Below are 13,441 nucleotides of genomic sequence, written 5' to 3'. Positions count from 1 at the left end.
ATGTAAGCAATGTGCTACTTTAAAAGAGATCACTGAAGGGGGAGGGGGATGAAGAGGAGTTGGTTAATGGGTAAAAATATACAGTTAGATAGAAGGAATATGTTTAATATTCGGTAGTACTGGAGGGAAAGTATAGTTCACAATAATTTACTGTATTTAAAAATAGCCAGGAGAGAAGATTTGTAATGTTTTCAACACCAAGATAATTGTTTGAGATGATGGATAGCACAGTTACCCTGATACGATCATCACACATATTATACAGGTATCAAAATAGCACATGTGCCCCCAAATATGTACAACTATTATATATCAATTAAAGATTTAAAATAAAAGTGATCATTGTGTCTACAAACATTTTTTGGTGCTCACAATCGGGGAGAGGGTGCGAGTCTGGCATCTAGTGGTAGAACCCCTGGGCGCTGCTAAACAGCTCCTCATAATAAAGAATTAGTTGACCTAAAACCTGTTAAAGGAAAAACCTTAGACAAATTAAATTTAACAGAGTTTAACCAAGCAAAGAACTATTCATGAGTCAGGCAGCCTGGGGACTAGAATAGATTCAGAGAGGCTTCCAGTGCAACCACGTGGTGGAAGAAGATTAATGATAAGATTAAAAGAAAAAGGCAAGTGACGTAGAGAAGATGGAAGTGAAGTACAGAAACAGCCAGATTGGTTACAGCTTATTGCCTTATTTGAAGCTGATTTCAACAGTTGGCTGCCTGTGATTGGCTGAAACTCAATGATTGGCACAAATGTAGGTTACAGTCTGTTTACATATCCAGTTAGGTTATAGTGCACTATGTACAGAAAAACCTCTAGGCCAAACTTAAAATATGTAAGGAGACAGCTTTAGGATAAACTTAATTTAACAAACCTCATTGCTGAGGTTAAAAACCCTGAGTATTGGCAGGGTGCGGTGGCTCACGCCTATAATCCCAGCACTTTGGAAGGCCGAGGCAGGTGGGTCATTTGAGGTCACGAGTTCGAGGCCAGCCTGGCCAATGTGGTGAAACCTCATCTCTACTAAAAATACAAAAATTAGCCAGGCATGGTGGCTCACCCCTTTCGTCCCAGCTACTCGGGAGGCTGAGGCAGGAGAATTGCTTAAGCCCAGGAGGTGGAGGTTGCAGTGAGCCAAGATCGCACAACTGCACTACAGCCTGGGCGGCAGAGTGAGTCTCCATCTCAAAAAAACAAAAAACAAAACAAAACAAAACAAAAAAACCCCCGGGTTTTATGCCAAAGTAGATTTCCTGATTTTGACAATGTACTATGATTACAAAAGACATTTTCATTGTGGAGATCTGTGTGAAGGGTATATGGGGTTTATGGGACCTCTGTGTGCTATTTCTGCAATTTCTTGTGAGTTTTAAACCACTTCACAATAAGAGTTACAATAATAAAAATTAAACAAAACCTTTAAAAAAAAAAGAGAGAGATAGAAAAAACTACCACAAGGTGGGTGCAGTAGCGCATCCCTGTAATCTCAGCACATTGGGAAACTGAGGTGGGAGGATTGCTTGAGGCCAGGAGTTTGAGACCAGCCAGGACAACATAGTGAGACCTTATATCTACAAAAAATTTAAAAATTAGCTGGGTGTGGTGGCGCACCCCTGTAGTCCCAGCTACTTGGGAGGCTGAGGTAGGAGGATTGCTTGAACCTGGGAGGTGGAGGCTGCAGTGAGTCATGATCATGCCACTGTGCTCCAGTCTGGTGATGGAGCAAGACTGTTTCAAAAAAACAAACACAAAAACCCAACCCTACCACTGAGTGGTCTATAAAGCATTGGTGAAGAAGTACCCTTAGCTATGGGGGAGGTGGCCTGTGTGGGGATGAGGCACTGGCTCCAGGACAGTCAGGCCTGCAGTTGCCACCAGCTCGCCCCTGGCTAGCCAAGTGCTTTCAGACAAGACCCTTAAAACAGTGAGAGTGAGTTTTCATGCTTGCAAAATAGGGGCGGTAACTCCTGCCTAATACAGATCGTTGTGAGCACTGAGGGAAGTTAGTTGTGAAGTGTCAAGCAAGCCGTTGGTCTCAGTATCTTTCTCTTTTCCCTCTGGCCTCTGCCAGTTTGGTTTTTGCTGATTTTATTCTGAGGATAAACACTGTCTGGCTCCAGCTGAATGTAGGAAGCATAACTGAATCTTGCAGTTGGGAGAACAAATGACAGTAGCCCTGTGTGTGCTAACCAGACAAACTGTTTTTGCTACCTGGGCAGAAAGCATCCATTTGCTTCTTGTCCACATGGTGGGATGCTCTTAGTTTGTTTTGTGGTTTATAACAGAATACCTGGAACTGGACAATTTATAAGGAAAGGGAATTCATGTCTTACCGTTATAGAGGCTGAGGAGTCCACGGTGAAGGAGCTGCATCTGGTGAGGGCCTTCTTGCTGGTGGAGACTCCCTGAAGAGTTCTGAGGTGGTGCAGAGCATCTCATGGTGAGGGGGCTAAGCAGGTGTGTTCAGGTTTCTCTTCCTCTTCTTAGAAAGCCACCAGTCTAACATATCTATATATTTGAGATGGGGTCTTGTTCTGTCACCCAGGCTGGAGTATAGTGGCATGATCATGGCTCATGGCAGCCTCGATCTCCTGGGCTACAGTGATCCTCCAGGCTCAGTCTCCTAAGTAGCTGGGACTACAGGCATAAGCCACCACACCTGGATCATTTTTGTTGATTTTTTTATAGAGACAGCCTCTCACTATGTTTTCCAGGCTGGTCTCTAACTCCTGACCTCAAGGAATCCTCCTGCCTCAGCCTCCTAAAGTGCTGGGATTACAGGTGTGATCCACTGTACCCGGCCAATAAATTAATAGCTTAATGGATTAATCTATTCATGATGGCAGAGCCTGAATGACCCGATCACCTCTTAAAGGCCCCTTCTCTCAATACTGCCACTTTGGGATTCAGTTTCAACAGGGGCAATGAAGGAGACAAATACTCAAACCACCACAGATGTGTATGAAGCATGCACATCATTATGACATCATATACATGGTGTACACACGCTAATCTCGCTTACATACACTGCCTTTCCTTACGACAGCCTCTTCAGAGATCATCCACCCGATCCGAAGCAGCTACTCTTGAGGGGCCTCCTGTTTGGTGTCTGTTCTTTCTGTTTTTGTGTGTTTTAAACAACAAAAACATTATTTTTAGAGATAGGATCTTGCTATGTTGCCCAGGCTGGCCTTGAACTCCTGGGCCAGGCAGTCCTCCTGCCTTGGCCTCCTGAGTGGCTGGGACTACAGGGGTGCACCACCGCACCCAGCTTGGACCTTCATTTCTATGGACTACTCCACACCTACATCTACAGATACAGTCTCTGCGTTTACACATCCTGCTTCATTCCAAACCCAGCCAGCTCCACACATGTAAGGAAATGGCATTTTCTTCATTCAGATGGACCCTCAGCCTCCCCACGGTTGGCATTGTGAGTAGCTGGTAGGGCAGGGCCAGCAGGCCACGTGGCTCTGCTCCGCTCAGGAGCAGTGTAGGGCCGGGCGGCCTTTGGATACAGGCTGCCCGCAGCAGAGAGCTGCTTCTCAGCCTGAGTTTGGCCCAGAGAGCCCTGCTTCACAATGCCATTCTCATAAGCAAACCCATTTACACACCCTCGGAGTGGGCCTGTCACTATGCAAACCTGTTTGGCAGTATCTCCTGAACCAGAACAACCTCATGATCAGAAATCCACCTCGGTACAGGAGTGTGTGCACATGAGCACCAGGAGACACACAAGAATACTGACAGTGGCTTTACCTGCTATAGTCCAAAGCTGGAAACAATGCATGCCGCGAATGGCCCGTCTGAGGCAGGGTGGCTGGAACAGACTGAGGGAGGTACACGTCCACACGCCTCATCTTACATCACCCGAGGCACGCACCCATCAGTGTCAGGTGGGCAGAACCCCTGGTGTCCTCACTTGTCTACTGTGTCTCTCCCTCGCTGAGGGGAATGGCTGCTTTCGACTTGGTTAGGCACTCATGGGATGTGATGCCACTTTCCTGGATGACTTTACTCAATCCTAACTCTCAGCTGGGGGGTGAGCTGGAGGAACACCTATTCTTCACACCTGGTTGCTGAGAGGACTTTTCCCATGTTTGTGGTCTCTCCTCACCACTGCCCCCCCCACTGCTGCTCAGTCACCTGCTCGGTGGGTGACAGCCTTTGTCCACGCTGACTGGTGGCATCAGCTCGTCTATCAGAGGTTCTGAGGGTGGGTCACAGCTTTCTTCTCTTCTTGTACCAGTGGGGGCTACAACCTGGGCAGTGCCTGTGCTTTGCAGACTCATGTTTCCCTTGGATTTGAGGGGGCTGGTTGAAGATACACACTTATAGTTTTTTTTTGGTTTTTTTTTTTCCTAAAGACAGGGTCTCACTCTGTTACCCAGGCTAGAGTGCAGAGGCCTGATCTAGGCTCACTGCAACCTCCACCTCCTGGGCTCAAGCGATCTTCCTAGCTCAGCCTCCTGAGTAGCTGGGACCACTATAGCACGTGCCACCACACTCGGCTAATTAAAAAATATATATACACACACACGTTATATACATATATGTTATATATATGTTATGTACATATATATGTTTTTTATATATATATATTTTTGGTAGAGATGAGGCCTCACTATATTGCCCAAGCTGATCTTGAATTACTGTGTTTAAGTGATCCTCCCACCTTGGCCTCCCAAAGTGCTGGGATAGAACCAGCTTTGACTCTCATGTTCTTCATTGTAGCCTATGTCAATTATCAAGATGACATTCTGTCTCTATGATCTTCATATTTTTTAATTTCTTTTGTTTTGAGATGGGGTCTTGCTATGTTGCACAGGGTGGCCTTGAACTCCTGGCCTCAAGCAATCCTCCCACCTTTGCTTCCTGAGTTGCTGGAATTACAGGTGTGAATCACTGCAGCTGGGACATTATTCCTAGTTTATAGTTGAAGAAATTGACTGTCAGAAGGTTGAGTCATGTGCCAGGAAATAAGAGCCTGAGCTTGGATTTGAACCCAGGTCAATCTGACCCAGATCCACTGCTCTGGGTCAGATTTACTCATAAAACAAATACCATTTACTCATAAAACAAATACACAGAGAAGACAGCATATCTGCACTTGATTCTCTCCTCCTTGGTCTCTCCTCAGGATGCAGCCCTAGACATTTGGACCCGTTAATGTCTGGACCAGAGGCCAGCCTTCCTGTCTTTACCACCTTGGACCTGTCATGGCTCATCTGCAGGACTGAGCAGGACGAGGTCCCCTTCTCAGTAGGGAACTTACCTGCTAAAAAATGGGAATTTACCTCTTGCAGGTCTCAACATGGCCCCATACTTCAGTAAAACCCAGCATGTGCCAAACTGCAAGTCACAGAAACTGATATAAACCAGCTTGAGCAAGAAGAGGAGTTGGCTCATGGATGCTGCGTTCTTGCGTAGAATCTAAGGGCTGTGGGGTCCCTCCAGGGCCTGGAAGCCAAGACATATGGAGTTCTGGAACCAGCAGGAACAGTCCCTGCCTCATCTCTAATCTCGGCGGCTCATTCTTCTTTCCCTCCAGACCGGATTTCTCTTCTCTGTCTACATGATGGATGGAAGATGGCAGCTCTGGACCTCCCAGGCCTATGTCATCTGAGCTCCATCCAGCAAGAATCCCAGACAGAAACAGCAGCTCTCACTCCTAGCTCTTTTTTTGTTTGTTTTTGTTTTTTTGAGATGGAGTCTTGCTCTGTTGCCCAGGCTGGAGTGCAGTGGCATAATCTTGGCTCACTGCAAGCTCTGCCTCCTGGGTTCACGCCATTCTCCTGCCTCAGCTTCCCAAGTAGCTGTGACTACAGGCACATGCCACCATGCCTGGCTAATTTTTTCTATTTTTAGGAGAGACGGGGTTTCACCGTGTTAGCCAGGATGGTCTTGATCTCCTGACCTCGTGATCTGCCCGCCTCAGCCTCCTGAAGTGCTGGGATTACAGGCGTGAGCCACCGTGTCTGGCCAACTCCTAGTTCTAAGAGAAAGTACTTGGCCTACTTGGGGACGGGTGTCATCCCAGTTCCATCAGCTGTGGTTAGAGGTGGGGATGGGGTTATGATGCAAAATGGTGGTCAAGAGTCCCCAACTCCTGTTGTGAAGGATCAAAAGGGGTTTCTGTGAGCTTGGCTGATACCCCAATGTCTCTACTGCAACCAGGACACTGCAAAACACAGGCATACAGCGGTGCGTGAGGTGTGTTCCTGTGGACGTGTGTTTCTGTTAGGGGGGATGTGCTGTTGCCTGCCTCTTATTTCAGTGAGGGGCATTCTCCCTGCCAGCCTTTCAGAATCAAAGCGCTGGTGTTATCTTTGCTTCGCTCCCATCCTTTATTCTGTGTTTCCGTTACTTATCCAGTCCATCATTTGGAAATGCCTTTTAGATTCATTCTTTTTTCTCCATCTGACCCATACAGAACTGCCCTCTGCCAGCCCCTAGTCCCCTCACATCCCCGTGCCTGCCACAGGGCCCTAGCTGGTCCCCCTCCTCACTCAGTGGCCACTCTGTGTATCTCTCCCTAGCTACTCCACCTCACATCGCTGCCATACATCGCTGTTCCCTTGCATAACAGCTCCCTTTCCCACCACATAACCCCCACAACCCTGGCTCAGGTAGAAGTAGTTCCTTCTTCTGAATATTACTCCCTCCCTCTTCCAGCCCTATTTTATCTGTGCCTCTCCCAGGGAATGTATAGAACTCGTAAAGCTATTTACATACATGTCTTAAGGACAATGCAAAATGTTCTGTGATTAAGGGATGATGAATCTATGTTTGGTCCATTTCTTCATCCCCTAAGGTATCTGGCAGTTTCTAGAAGGAATAACACAGGAGCTAACAGTTATTGCTTACTGTACATCAAACCTCGTGAAAGAACTTTATGTTATGCATTTAAAATCCTTATAGCAACCCTGCAAAGTAGGTATGTGATTAACTCCTTTTTATGAATGAGGAAACAGAAATTTGGTGAAGCTACTTGCCCAGGATCTCACCGCCAGGAAGTGGCAGGGCTGGAAGATGAAGGAATGAATGACTTTCTAGGCTGTCCATACCTGGGGTCCACATATAGTTGACCTGCTCTGATTTTCTCAACAAGAAGCCTCTATGAACCAGGATTCAGGCAACATCACACAGCCAGCTAGTGGCTGGGCTGGGGTTAGAGTCCCTCGTACATGAAGACATTCACTAGCTCAGACTGTCCCATCCAGTGACTAGTTTCTTTTCACCATTCTCAAAACTACCACCACACCATTTTCCCTTTCTCTCTCTCTCTCTCTCTTTTCACTCTGTCCCCTAGCCTGGAGTGCAATGGTGCGATCATGGCTCACTTGCCCTCCTGGGCTCAAGTGGTCCTCCTGCCTCAGCCTCCTGATTAGCTGGGACTACAGGCGAAACACAACATCCAACTAATGTTTTGATTGTTTTTTTTTTTTGAGAGTTATGTTGCCTAGGCTGGTCTTGAACTCCTGGCCTCAAGTAGTCCTCTTGCTTTGGCCTCTCAAAGTGTTGAGATTAAAGGTGTGAGCCATTGCACCTGGCCTGATTTTGGACAAGCTTCTATTTATATAGAACCACAGGGAAGTGTTGGTTATGTGTTAAGTATCTTAATGTATGCTAAAATTTGGCAAATTAATAATTTTAAACCCATTACATTCTTGAAATATGAATGGAAGAGTGTATTTGGCAACTCTTGACAAGACTTAGCCTCAGCATTGTAGTCCTTGATCATACATCCTATATGTGCTGTGTATTTCACACATGTGCATGTAAATGAAACGCTCCTAAAGACTGGAACCAATTGTATTGTTATTAAACGGTCTCTGTATTCAAGACTGATGAAGTCACATGAATTCACTAGGTAACTAATAGAAAGTTCTAGTGAAATGTTTCAACAATATTTAACTGGCACTCCCAAACAAAGTAAATAAAGTACCTTTCTGGCTGATGGAAGAAAAAGGTTTCTATTTAGTACCATTGAACTAAGAAAGCTTATCACTTTACTACGAAGAGAAAGTGGACCATCTCTAGGCAGGTGTTTTCCTGCTGAACCAGCCTCTCACTGGAAGGCTCGCATCCCTGTGGAGGTACAGCCAGAATGCCTCATGATGAACACGGGCCACGGTGCGGTCAGCACAGATACGGTCAGCCTGAGACAGGCTACTCAGACAGGCTCCAAGTGCAGGTCCAGCTCTATTGGCATCAGTTATTCTTGTCATCTAATTTCAAGACAGCACAACACTGACTTTGCTGTTACAGCTGTGGCGTCAACGATTCCCCAGGTAAAGAATACAGTCCATTAATCTCTGAGAGTTTTCCTTCTGGGTTCTCTTCAGGGTCTTTGGAGTTAGAACTCTGCCCTTGAACAAAAGCAACTGCATCCATCCTATTCCCCAAATGGATATCAACATGAGAAGCAATTTTCATCCATGATTCCCTGCAGCACTAATAAGGGCTGCAGAAAGATTGAAAAGTGAAGATCCTATTGTTCTCAGAGGTGAGCTGAGCCACCGTGCGTATAGATTTTGGGTAAACTCTCGAAGAAAGCCTACTGGATCATAAGTCATAACTTTCTCCATCAAGTTCCAGTTTTTCTCTAGATCATTTTGTAACAACTGGCAAACATTAGAAGCAGCAGGGAGGCATCTGTCAACTCACGGTGTGCACGTGGCATGGCTCCTGTTGGTGGTTCTTTTGTTCGTAATAATGAATATCCACACGGGCTCTGCCAGCTTCATCTTTGTGATCTCAGCAAATGTGTACATTCCAGAGATCCAGGCAAGATGGCTGCTTTATGGGGCTTCTGAATCACCCTGGGCTACTGACACACAGCCACAGTCACAGGGTCATAGAGCTAACATTTGATCATGTGGGTTCAGACCCTACTTATCAAGGGACTTCTCATCCACAATTATGGGCAGGTCCTTGGGAACAGGGAAGCTTTCTCCTGCTTTTTGAGCTGTTATCTTTTCTTCAGCTTCTGGCATATTTATAGGTTGGTTTCAATATCTGAGATTTTTTTTTTTTTTTTGATGGAGTCTCGCTTTGTCACCCAGGCTGGAGTGCAGTGGTGTGATCTCAGCTCACTGCAACCTCCGCCTCTGGGTTCAAGTAATTACCTGCCTCAGTCTCCTGAGTAGCTGGGATTATGGGCACCCACTGCCACTCCTGGCTAATTTTTTTTGTATCTTTAGTAGAGATGGGGTTTCACCATATTAGCCAGGCTGGTCTTGAACTCCTGACCTTGTGATCCACCCGCCTCGGCTGGCCTCCCAAAGTGCTGGGATTACAGGTGCAAGCCACCGCACCTGGATGAGATATTCTTTTTTTTTTTTCTTTTTTTTGAGATGGAGTCTCTCTCTGTCGCCCAGGCTGAAGTGCAGTGGCGCGATCTCAGCTCACTGCAAGCTCTACCTCCCGGGTTCATGCCATTCTCCTGCCTCAGCCTCCTGAGTAGCTGGGACTACAGGCGTCTGCCCCCACGCCCGGCTAATTTTTTGTATTTTCAATAGAGATGGGGTTTCACTACGTTAGCCAGGATGGTCTCGATCTCCTGACCTCATGATCCACCCACCTCGGCCTTCCAACGTGCTGGGATTACAGGTGTGAGCCACTGCGCCCGGCCGATATTCTTTAATCTAGAAAGCAAATACTAGTTTGTATGAAGTACTTAGCAAAAACAAACAAACAAAAACAAAACAAAACAAAACAAAAAAAAGCTCATTTTCTACAAATGTATTTTATATTTTCTGTATACTTGTTGTTACTTTACTGTGCTTTTATTTTCACTCTTAGAAACAGGCAGCCAATATATAGAGCAACCTTCATCAAACTTTTAATGTTAATCTCATGACCAAAGTAGAAAATTTCCCCTCTACCAGCCCTCCTCTTCCAATCGAAGTTACACACAAAGAGCTTTGCCTAAAAAGGGAAGTTATTTGCTCTATAGAGAGTTACAGTTAAAATCTTTATAAGGGTCTTTCAAGTTGTTTTATTCCAGTGAATTTTTTTTTTTTGATACAGGGTCTCACTCTGTGACCCAGGCTGGAGTGCAGTGGTGCAGTGGTGCGATCATGGCTCAGTGCAACCTCCGTCTCCCAGGCTCAAGTGATCCTCCCACCTCAGGCTCCAGAGCAGCTAGGACAACAGTTGCATGCCAGCACACCCAGCTAATTTTTGTATTTTTTGTATAGACAGGGTTTCACTATGTTGCCCAGGCTGTTCTCGAACTCCTGAGCTCAAGTGATCTGCCCACTTTAGCCTCTCAAAGTGCTGAGATTACCAGTTATGAGCCCCCACACCCGACTCCAGTGATTTTTTAAATTATTAAATGAATAAACAATTTCTAACCTCTGGGAAGAAAAGATAAATTCATAGAGTCTGGGCTTTCTGTTTGAAGTTGAGGCTGTTCGAAGTCAGCAGGGGGGAGAATTCCAGATGGTGACTGCTCCTGCTTGGTCTCAGCCAGGGCCCCTTCTTAGTTCCTTGGGCTCTGCTCCTGGGACTCCTCCTAGACTCCCTGCAGCCCTCAGCCCTGGTCTCCCCATCCAATCAATCACCAAGTCCTGTTGACTCGACTTTTTCTTTTCTTTCTGATTGGTCAGCCCTTCTATCTGTAGGACACGTGATGACTGTTTCTCCAGGACTTGTTCTCTAAAGGGAGTGACCTGTATTCTGAAGATATTTGTGGAAATATCCCCATACAGGAGACCTGCAGTTTTGGTCATTTGTCTACCTACTCTTTGGTTTGCTATGTGGCCCTGAGAAAGTAATACATTAAAGTATTACACGAGATGCTCTCTATATTAGTTTGCTGTTACCTCATAATAATCTACCTCCAAATTCAGTGACTAATGCAACAGTTAATTATTTAGCACATGTCTGAGGGGTGGCTGAATATGACTGGCCTAAGCTAGACCAGGCTAGGGAACTCTGTGGACTTCGTGTGCCCGCAGGTGGACTGGGGAGCTCGGGCTGTGCTCAGCTGGGGCCGCTCTGCTCCAGGTTTCCTGTCCTCCTTGGACGGCCCAGCCCAGCCAGTTCTCAGGGTGATGCTCACTCTGCTTCTGTTCAGCTGTTGTCTCTTGGTGAAGTGACCATCATCGCTTGCCTGGAATACTACACCCAATCCCCGCTCCTCCTAAAAGCTGGTCTCCCTGCATCTCTCCCAGTGTATCCCCTCAAAATCAGACAATGTGACCTTTTAAAAAAATACAAATCTCGGCGGGGGGAGGGGGTGGTGGTGGCTCATGCTTGTAATCCCAGCACTTTGGGAGGCCAAGGCAGGCGGATCATCAGGAGTTCAAGGGGTCAGGAGTTCAAGACCAGCCTGGCCAACATGGCAAAACCCCGTGTCTACTAAAAAATGTAAAAATTAGCTGGGTGTGGTGGTGCACACCTGTAGTCCCAGCTCCTCAGGAGGCTGAGGCAGAATTGCTTGAACCTAGGAGGCAGAGGTTGTAGTGAGCTGAGATTGTGCCACTGCACTCCAGGCTGGGCAACAGAGCGAGACTCCATCTCAACAAAATAAAACAAAAACCTCATCTTGCTTAAAAACTCCTGAGTTGCTCACCATCCTTAGGCTGAGGCTCCAAGGTGCTCCTCGATGTGGAAAGAGCTCTCTTCCTTGCCTGCCGCCATCCCAGACTCCCTTTAGTTCTCTGCACATGCCGTTCCTCCTGCCTCGAGAGCACCTTCGCACAGCCAATACTAGAGCAGCACTCCGCTCCCCACCTTCACACAGCCAATCCTCATCAGTACTTAATGCAAGCGTAAGTATCCCCTCCCCAGGGAGCCCTTCCCTGGCCCATCCCATCAGCTGTGGCAGCACTCATCTTTCCCCCTCTGGAACATTCATAAGACTTGTCATTTTCTTCTCGGATTTCCCTGCTAGACACAGGCTCTGTGAAGGTACATCTGTCTTGTTCACTGGTTGCTCCCTGGCACCTGGCACTCGGTGGCCTCAGTCAATACTGAGTAAACAAATTAATGAGTGAAAGGGGTTTAGAGAAAAGGCCCTGACTCTGTACATGATCTGCAGATGTTCAGGCTCTTCGTTTTAACACCTGAGGATCTGAGGGTTGGACTAGGGGAGCTCTGGTGTTTGTCATCTTTGTAGGCTTTACCCTCTGCCTGTCCCTTGTGCTCCTGGATGACAGTGGGTTGTACGGTAGGGCTTGAGATAATGGGTGAGGCTGTGGATGAGGGGAGTTAGTAGCTAATTACTTAGTAGCAGGATGGGGTATACCTAAAGTAATCTAGCCAATTCTTTCAGTTCCAAAATCCAGATCCCAACAGCCATCAGAACACAGCCCTGTACTTGGCTGTGCAAGACTTCCCAGCTATGAGGTCATGACAGCCAGCCCAGCCCAGAGCCATCTCTGAACGTCTAGGAGATAGCCTTGCTCGGCCAATGAGTTTTGCCTGGGAAGTTAACTAATGACAGTATTTCTCATTTGCCAAATGTTAGCACTGCAAAGTGATCTCCAGACCCCAACCTGGATCCTATCTTCAGAGCAGCCACAAGTTCTAGAGAGTTCTGTGAGGCTGGCTGGCCATGGATGTTGGAGCTGCCCACAGTCCCCTCAGTTGGTGCATAGTCAAGGAGGCGGAATGCTTCCCTAGAGAAACACCAGGCATCAGCCCCATGGGAATGCCGCTTTATTCAAAGCTCTAGCATCAATACTGGGTCATCTGACTTGGGGAGTACCCAGTGCCAGGCTCTGCCTGCCAGATACACACCTGAAATGTGGAGGACCAAGGCCTGTTTGTGGCATTTCCTGCCATAGAATTCGGATTTATATCTTTCTGCAAATTCCAAATGCACAGTTAATTTTACAAAATTAAGTTTGCATTAGCAAGGCTTTGGGCATGTTCAAACCCATTCATGCAGTTTAATGAACACAAAAGCAACCTGCTGTTACAGCCTGCAGCCCACGTTAAGTTTGGGTGGACTGCCTCATTGCTTAAAACCTGGGGGCGTGGGAGAGTCTACTATGGAGCTGTTATCTTGCTAGCAATTTGATACCTTTAGCACAGAGGTTCAAATCTGGACTTCGGTTCCAAGTAGCAGTTGCTTAAATTAAGTATAAATCGGCAGTGCTGTCCGTTAGTACCGTGGTTGGAGGCATTCATTGCTGAGTGACCACGAACTCCACTGATGCAGGGTGGGAAACCTGAGCCAGAGCCACACACAGGGCTGGGCTGGGCGGCTCTGCCCCGTGACAGTCAGCGGAAGGGAGTGATTACTCTTGCGACGTCAGCTCCGTTCACTGTCCACCGAAGGGCTCTCCCCTAATTAAGGGCTTTGCATGTGCTGTAACACTGCAGCTCCCAGGCAGGAACTGGTTCGAGGGTAAGAGATCTGGGACTTGCTAAGAGCTTCATTAGTTTCACAGATGCTCAAGACTTATCCTGAAATTGGCAG

This window comes from Piliocolobus tephrosceles, chromosome 5, assembly GCF_002776525.5.
Source record: "Piliocolobus tephrosceles isolate RC106 chromosome 5, ASM277652v3, whole genome shotgun sequence".
Taxonomy (NCBI): Eukaryota; Metazoa; Chordata; class Mammalia; order Primates; family Cercopithecidae; genus Piliocolobus; species Piliocolobus tephrosceles.
Note: the sequence above shows the minus strand (reverse complement) of the source record.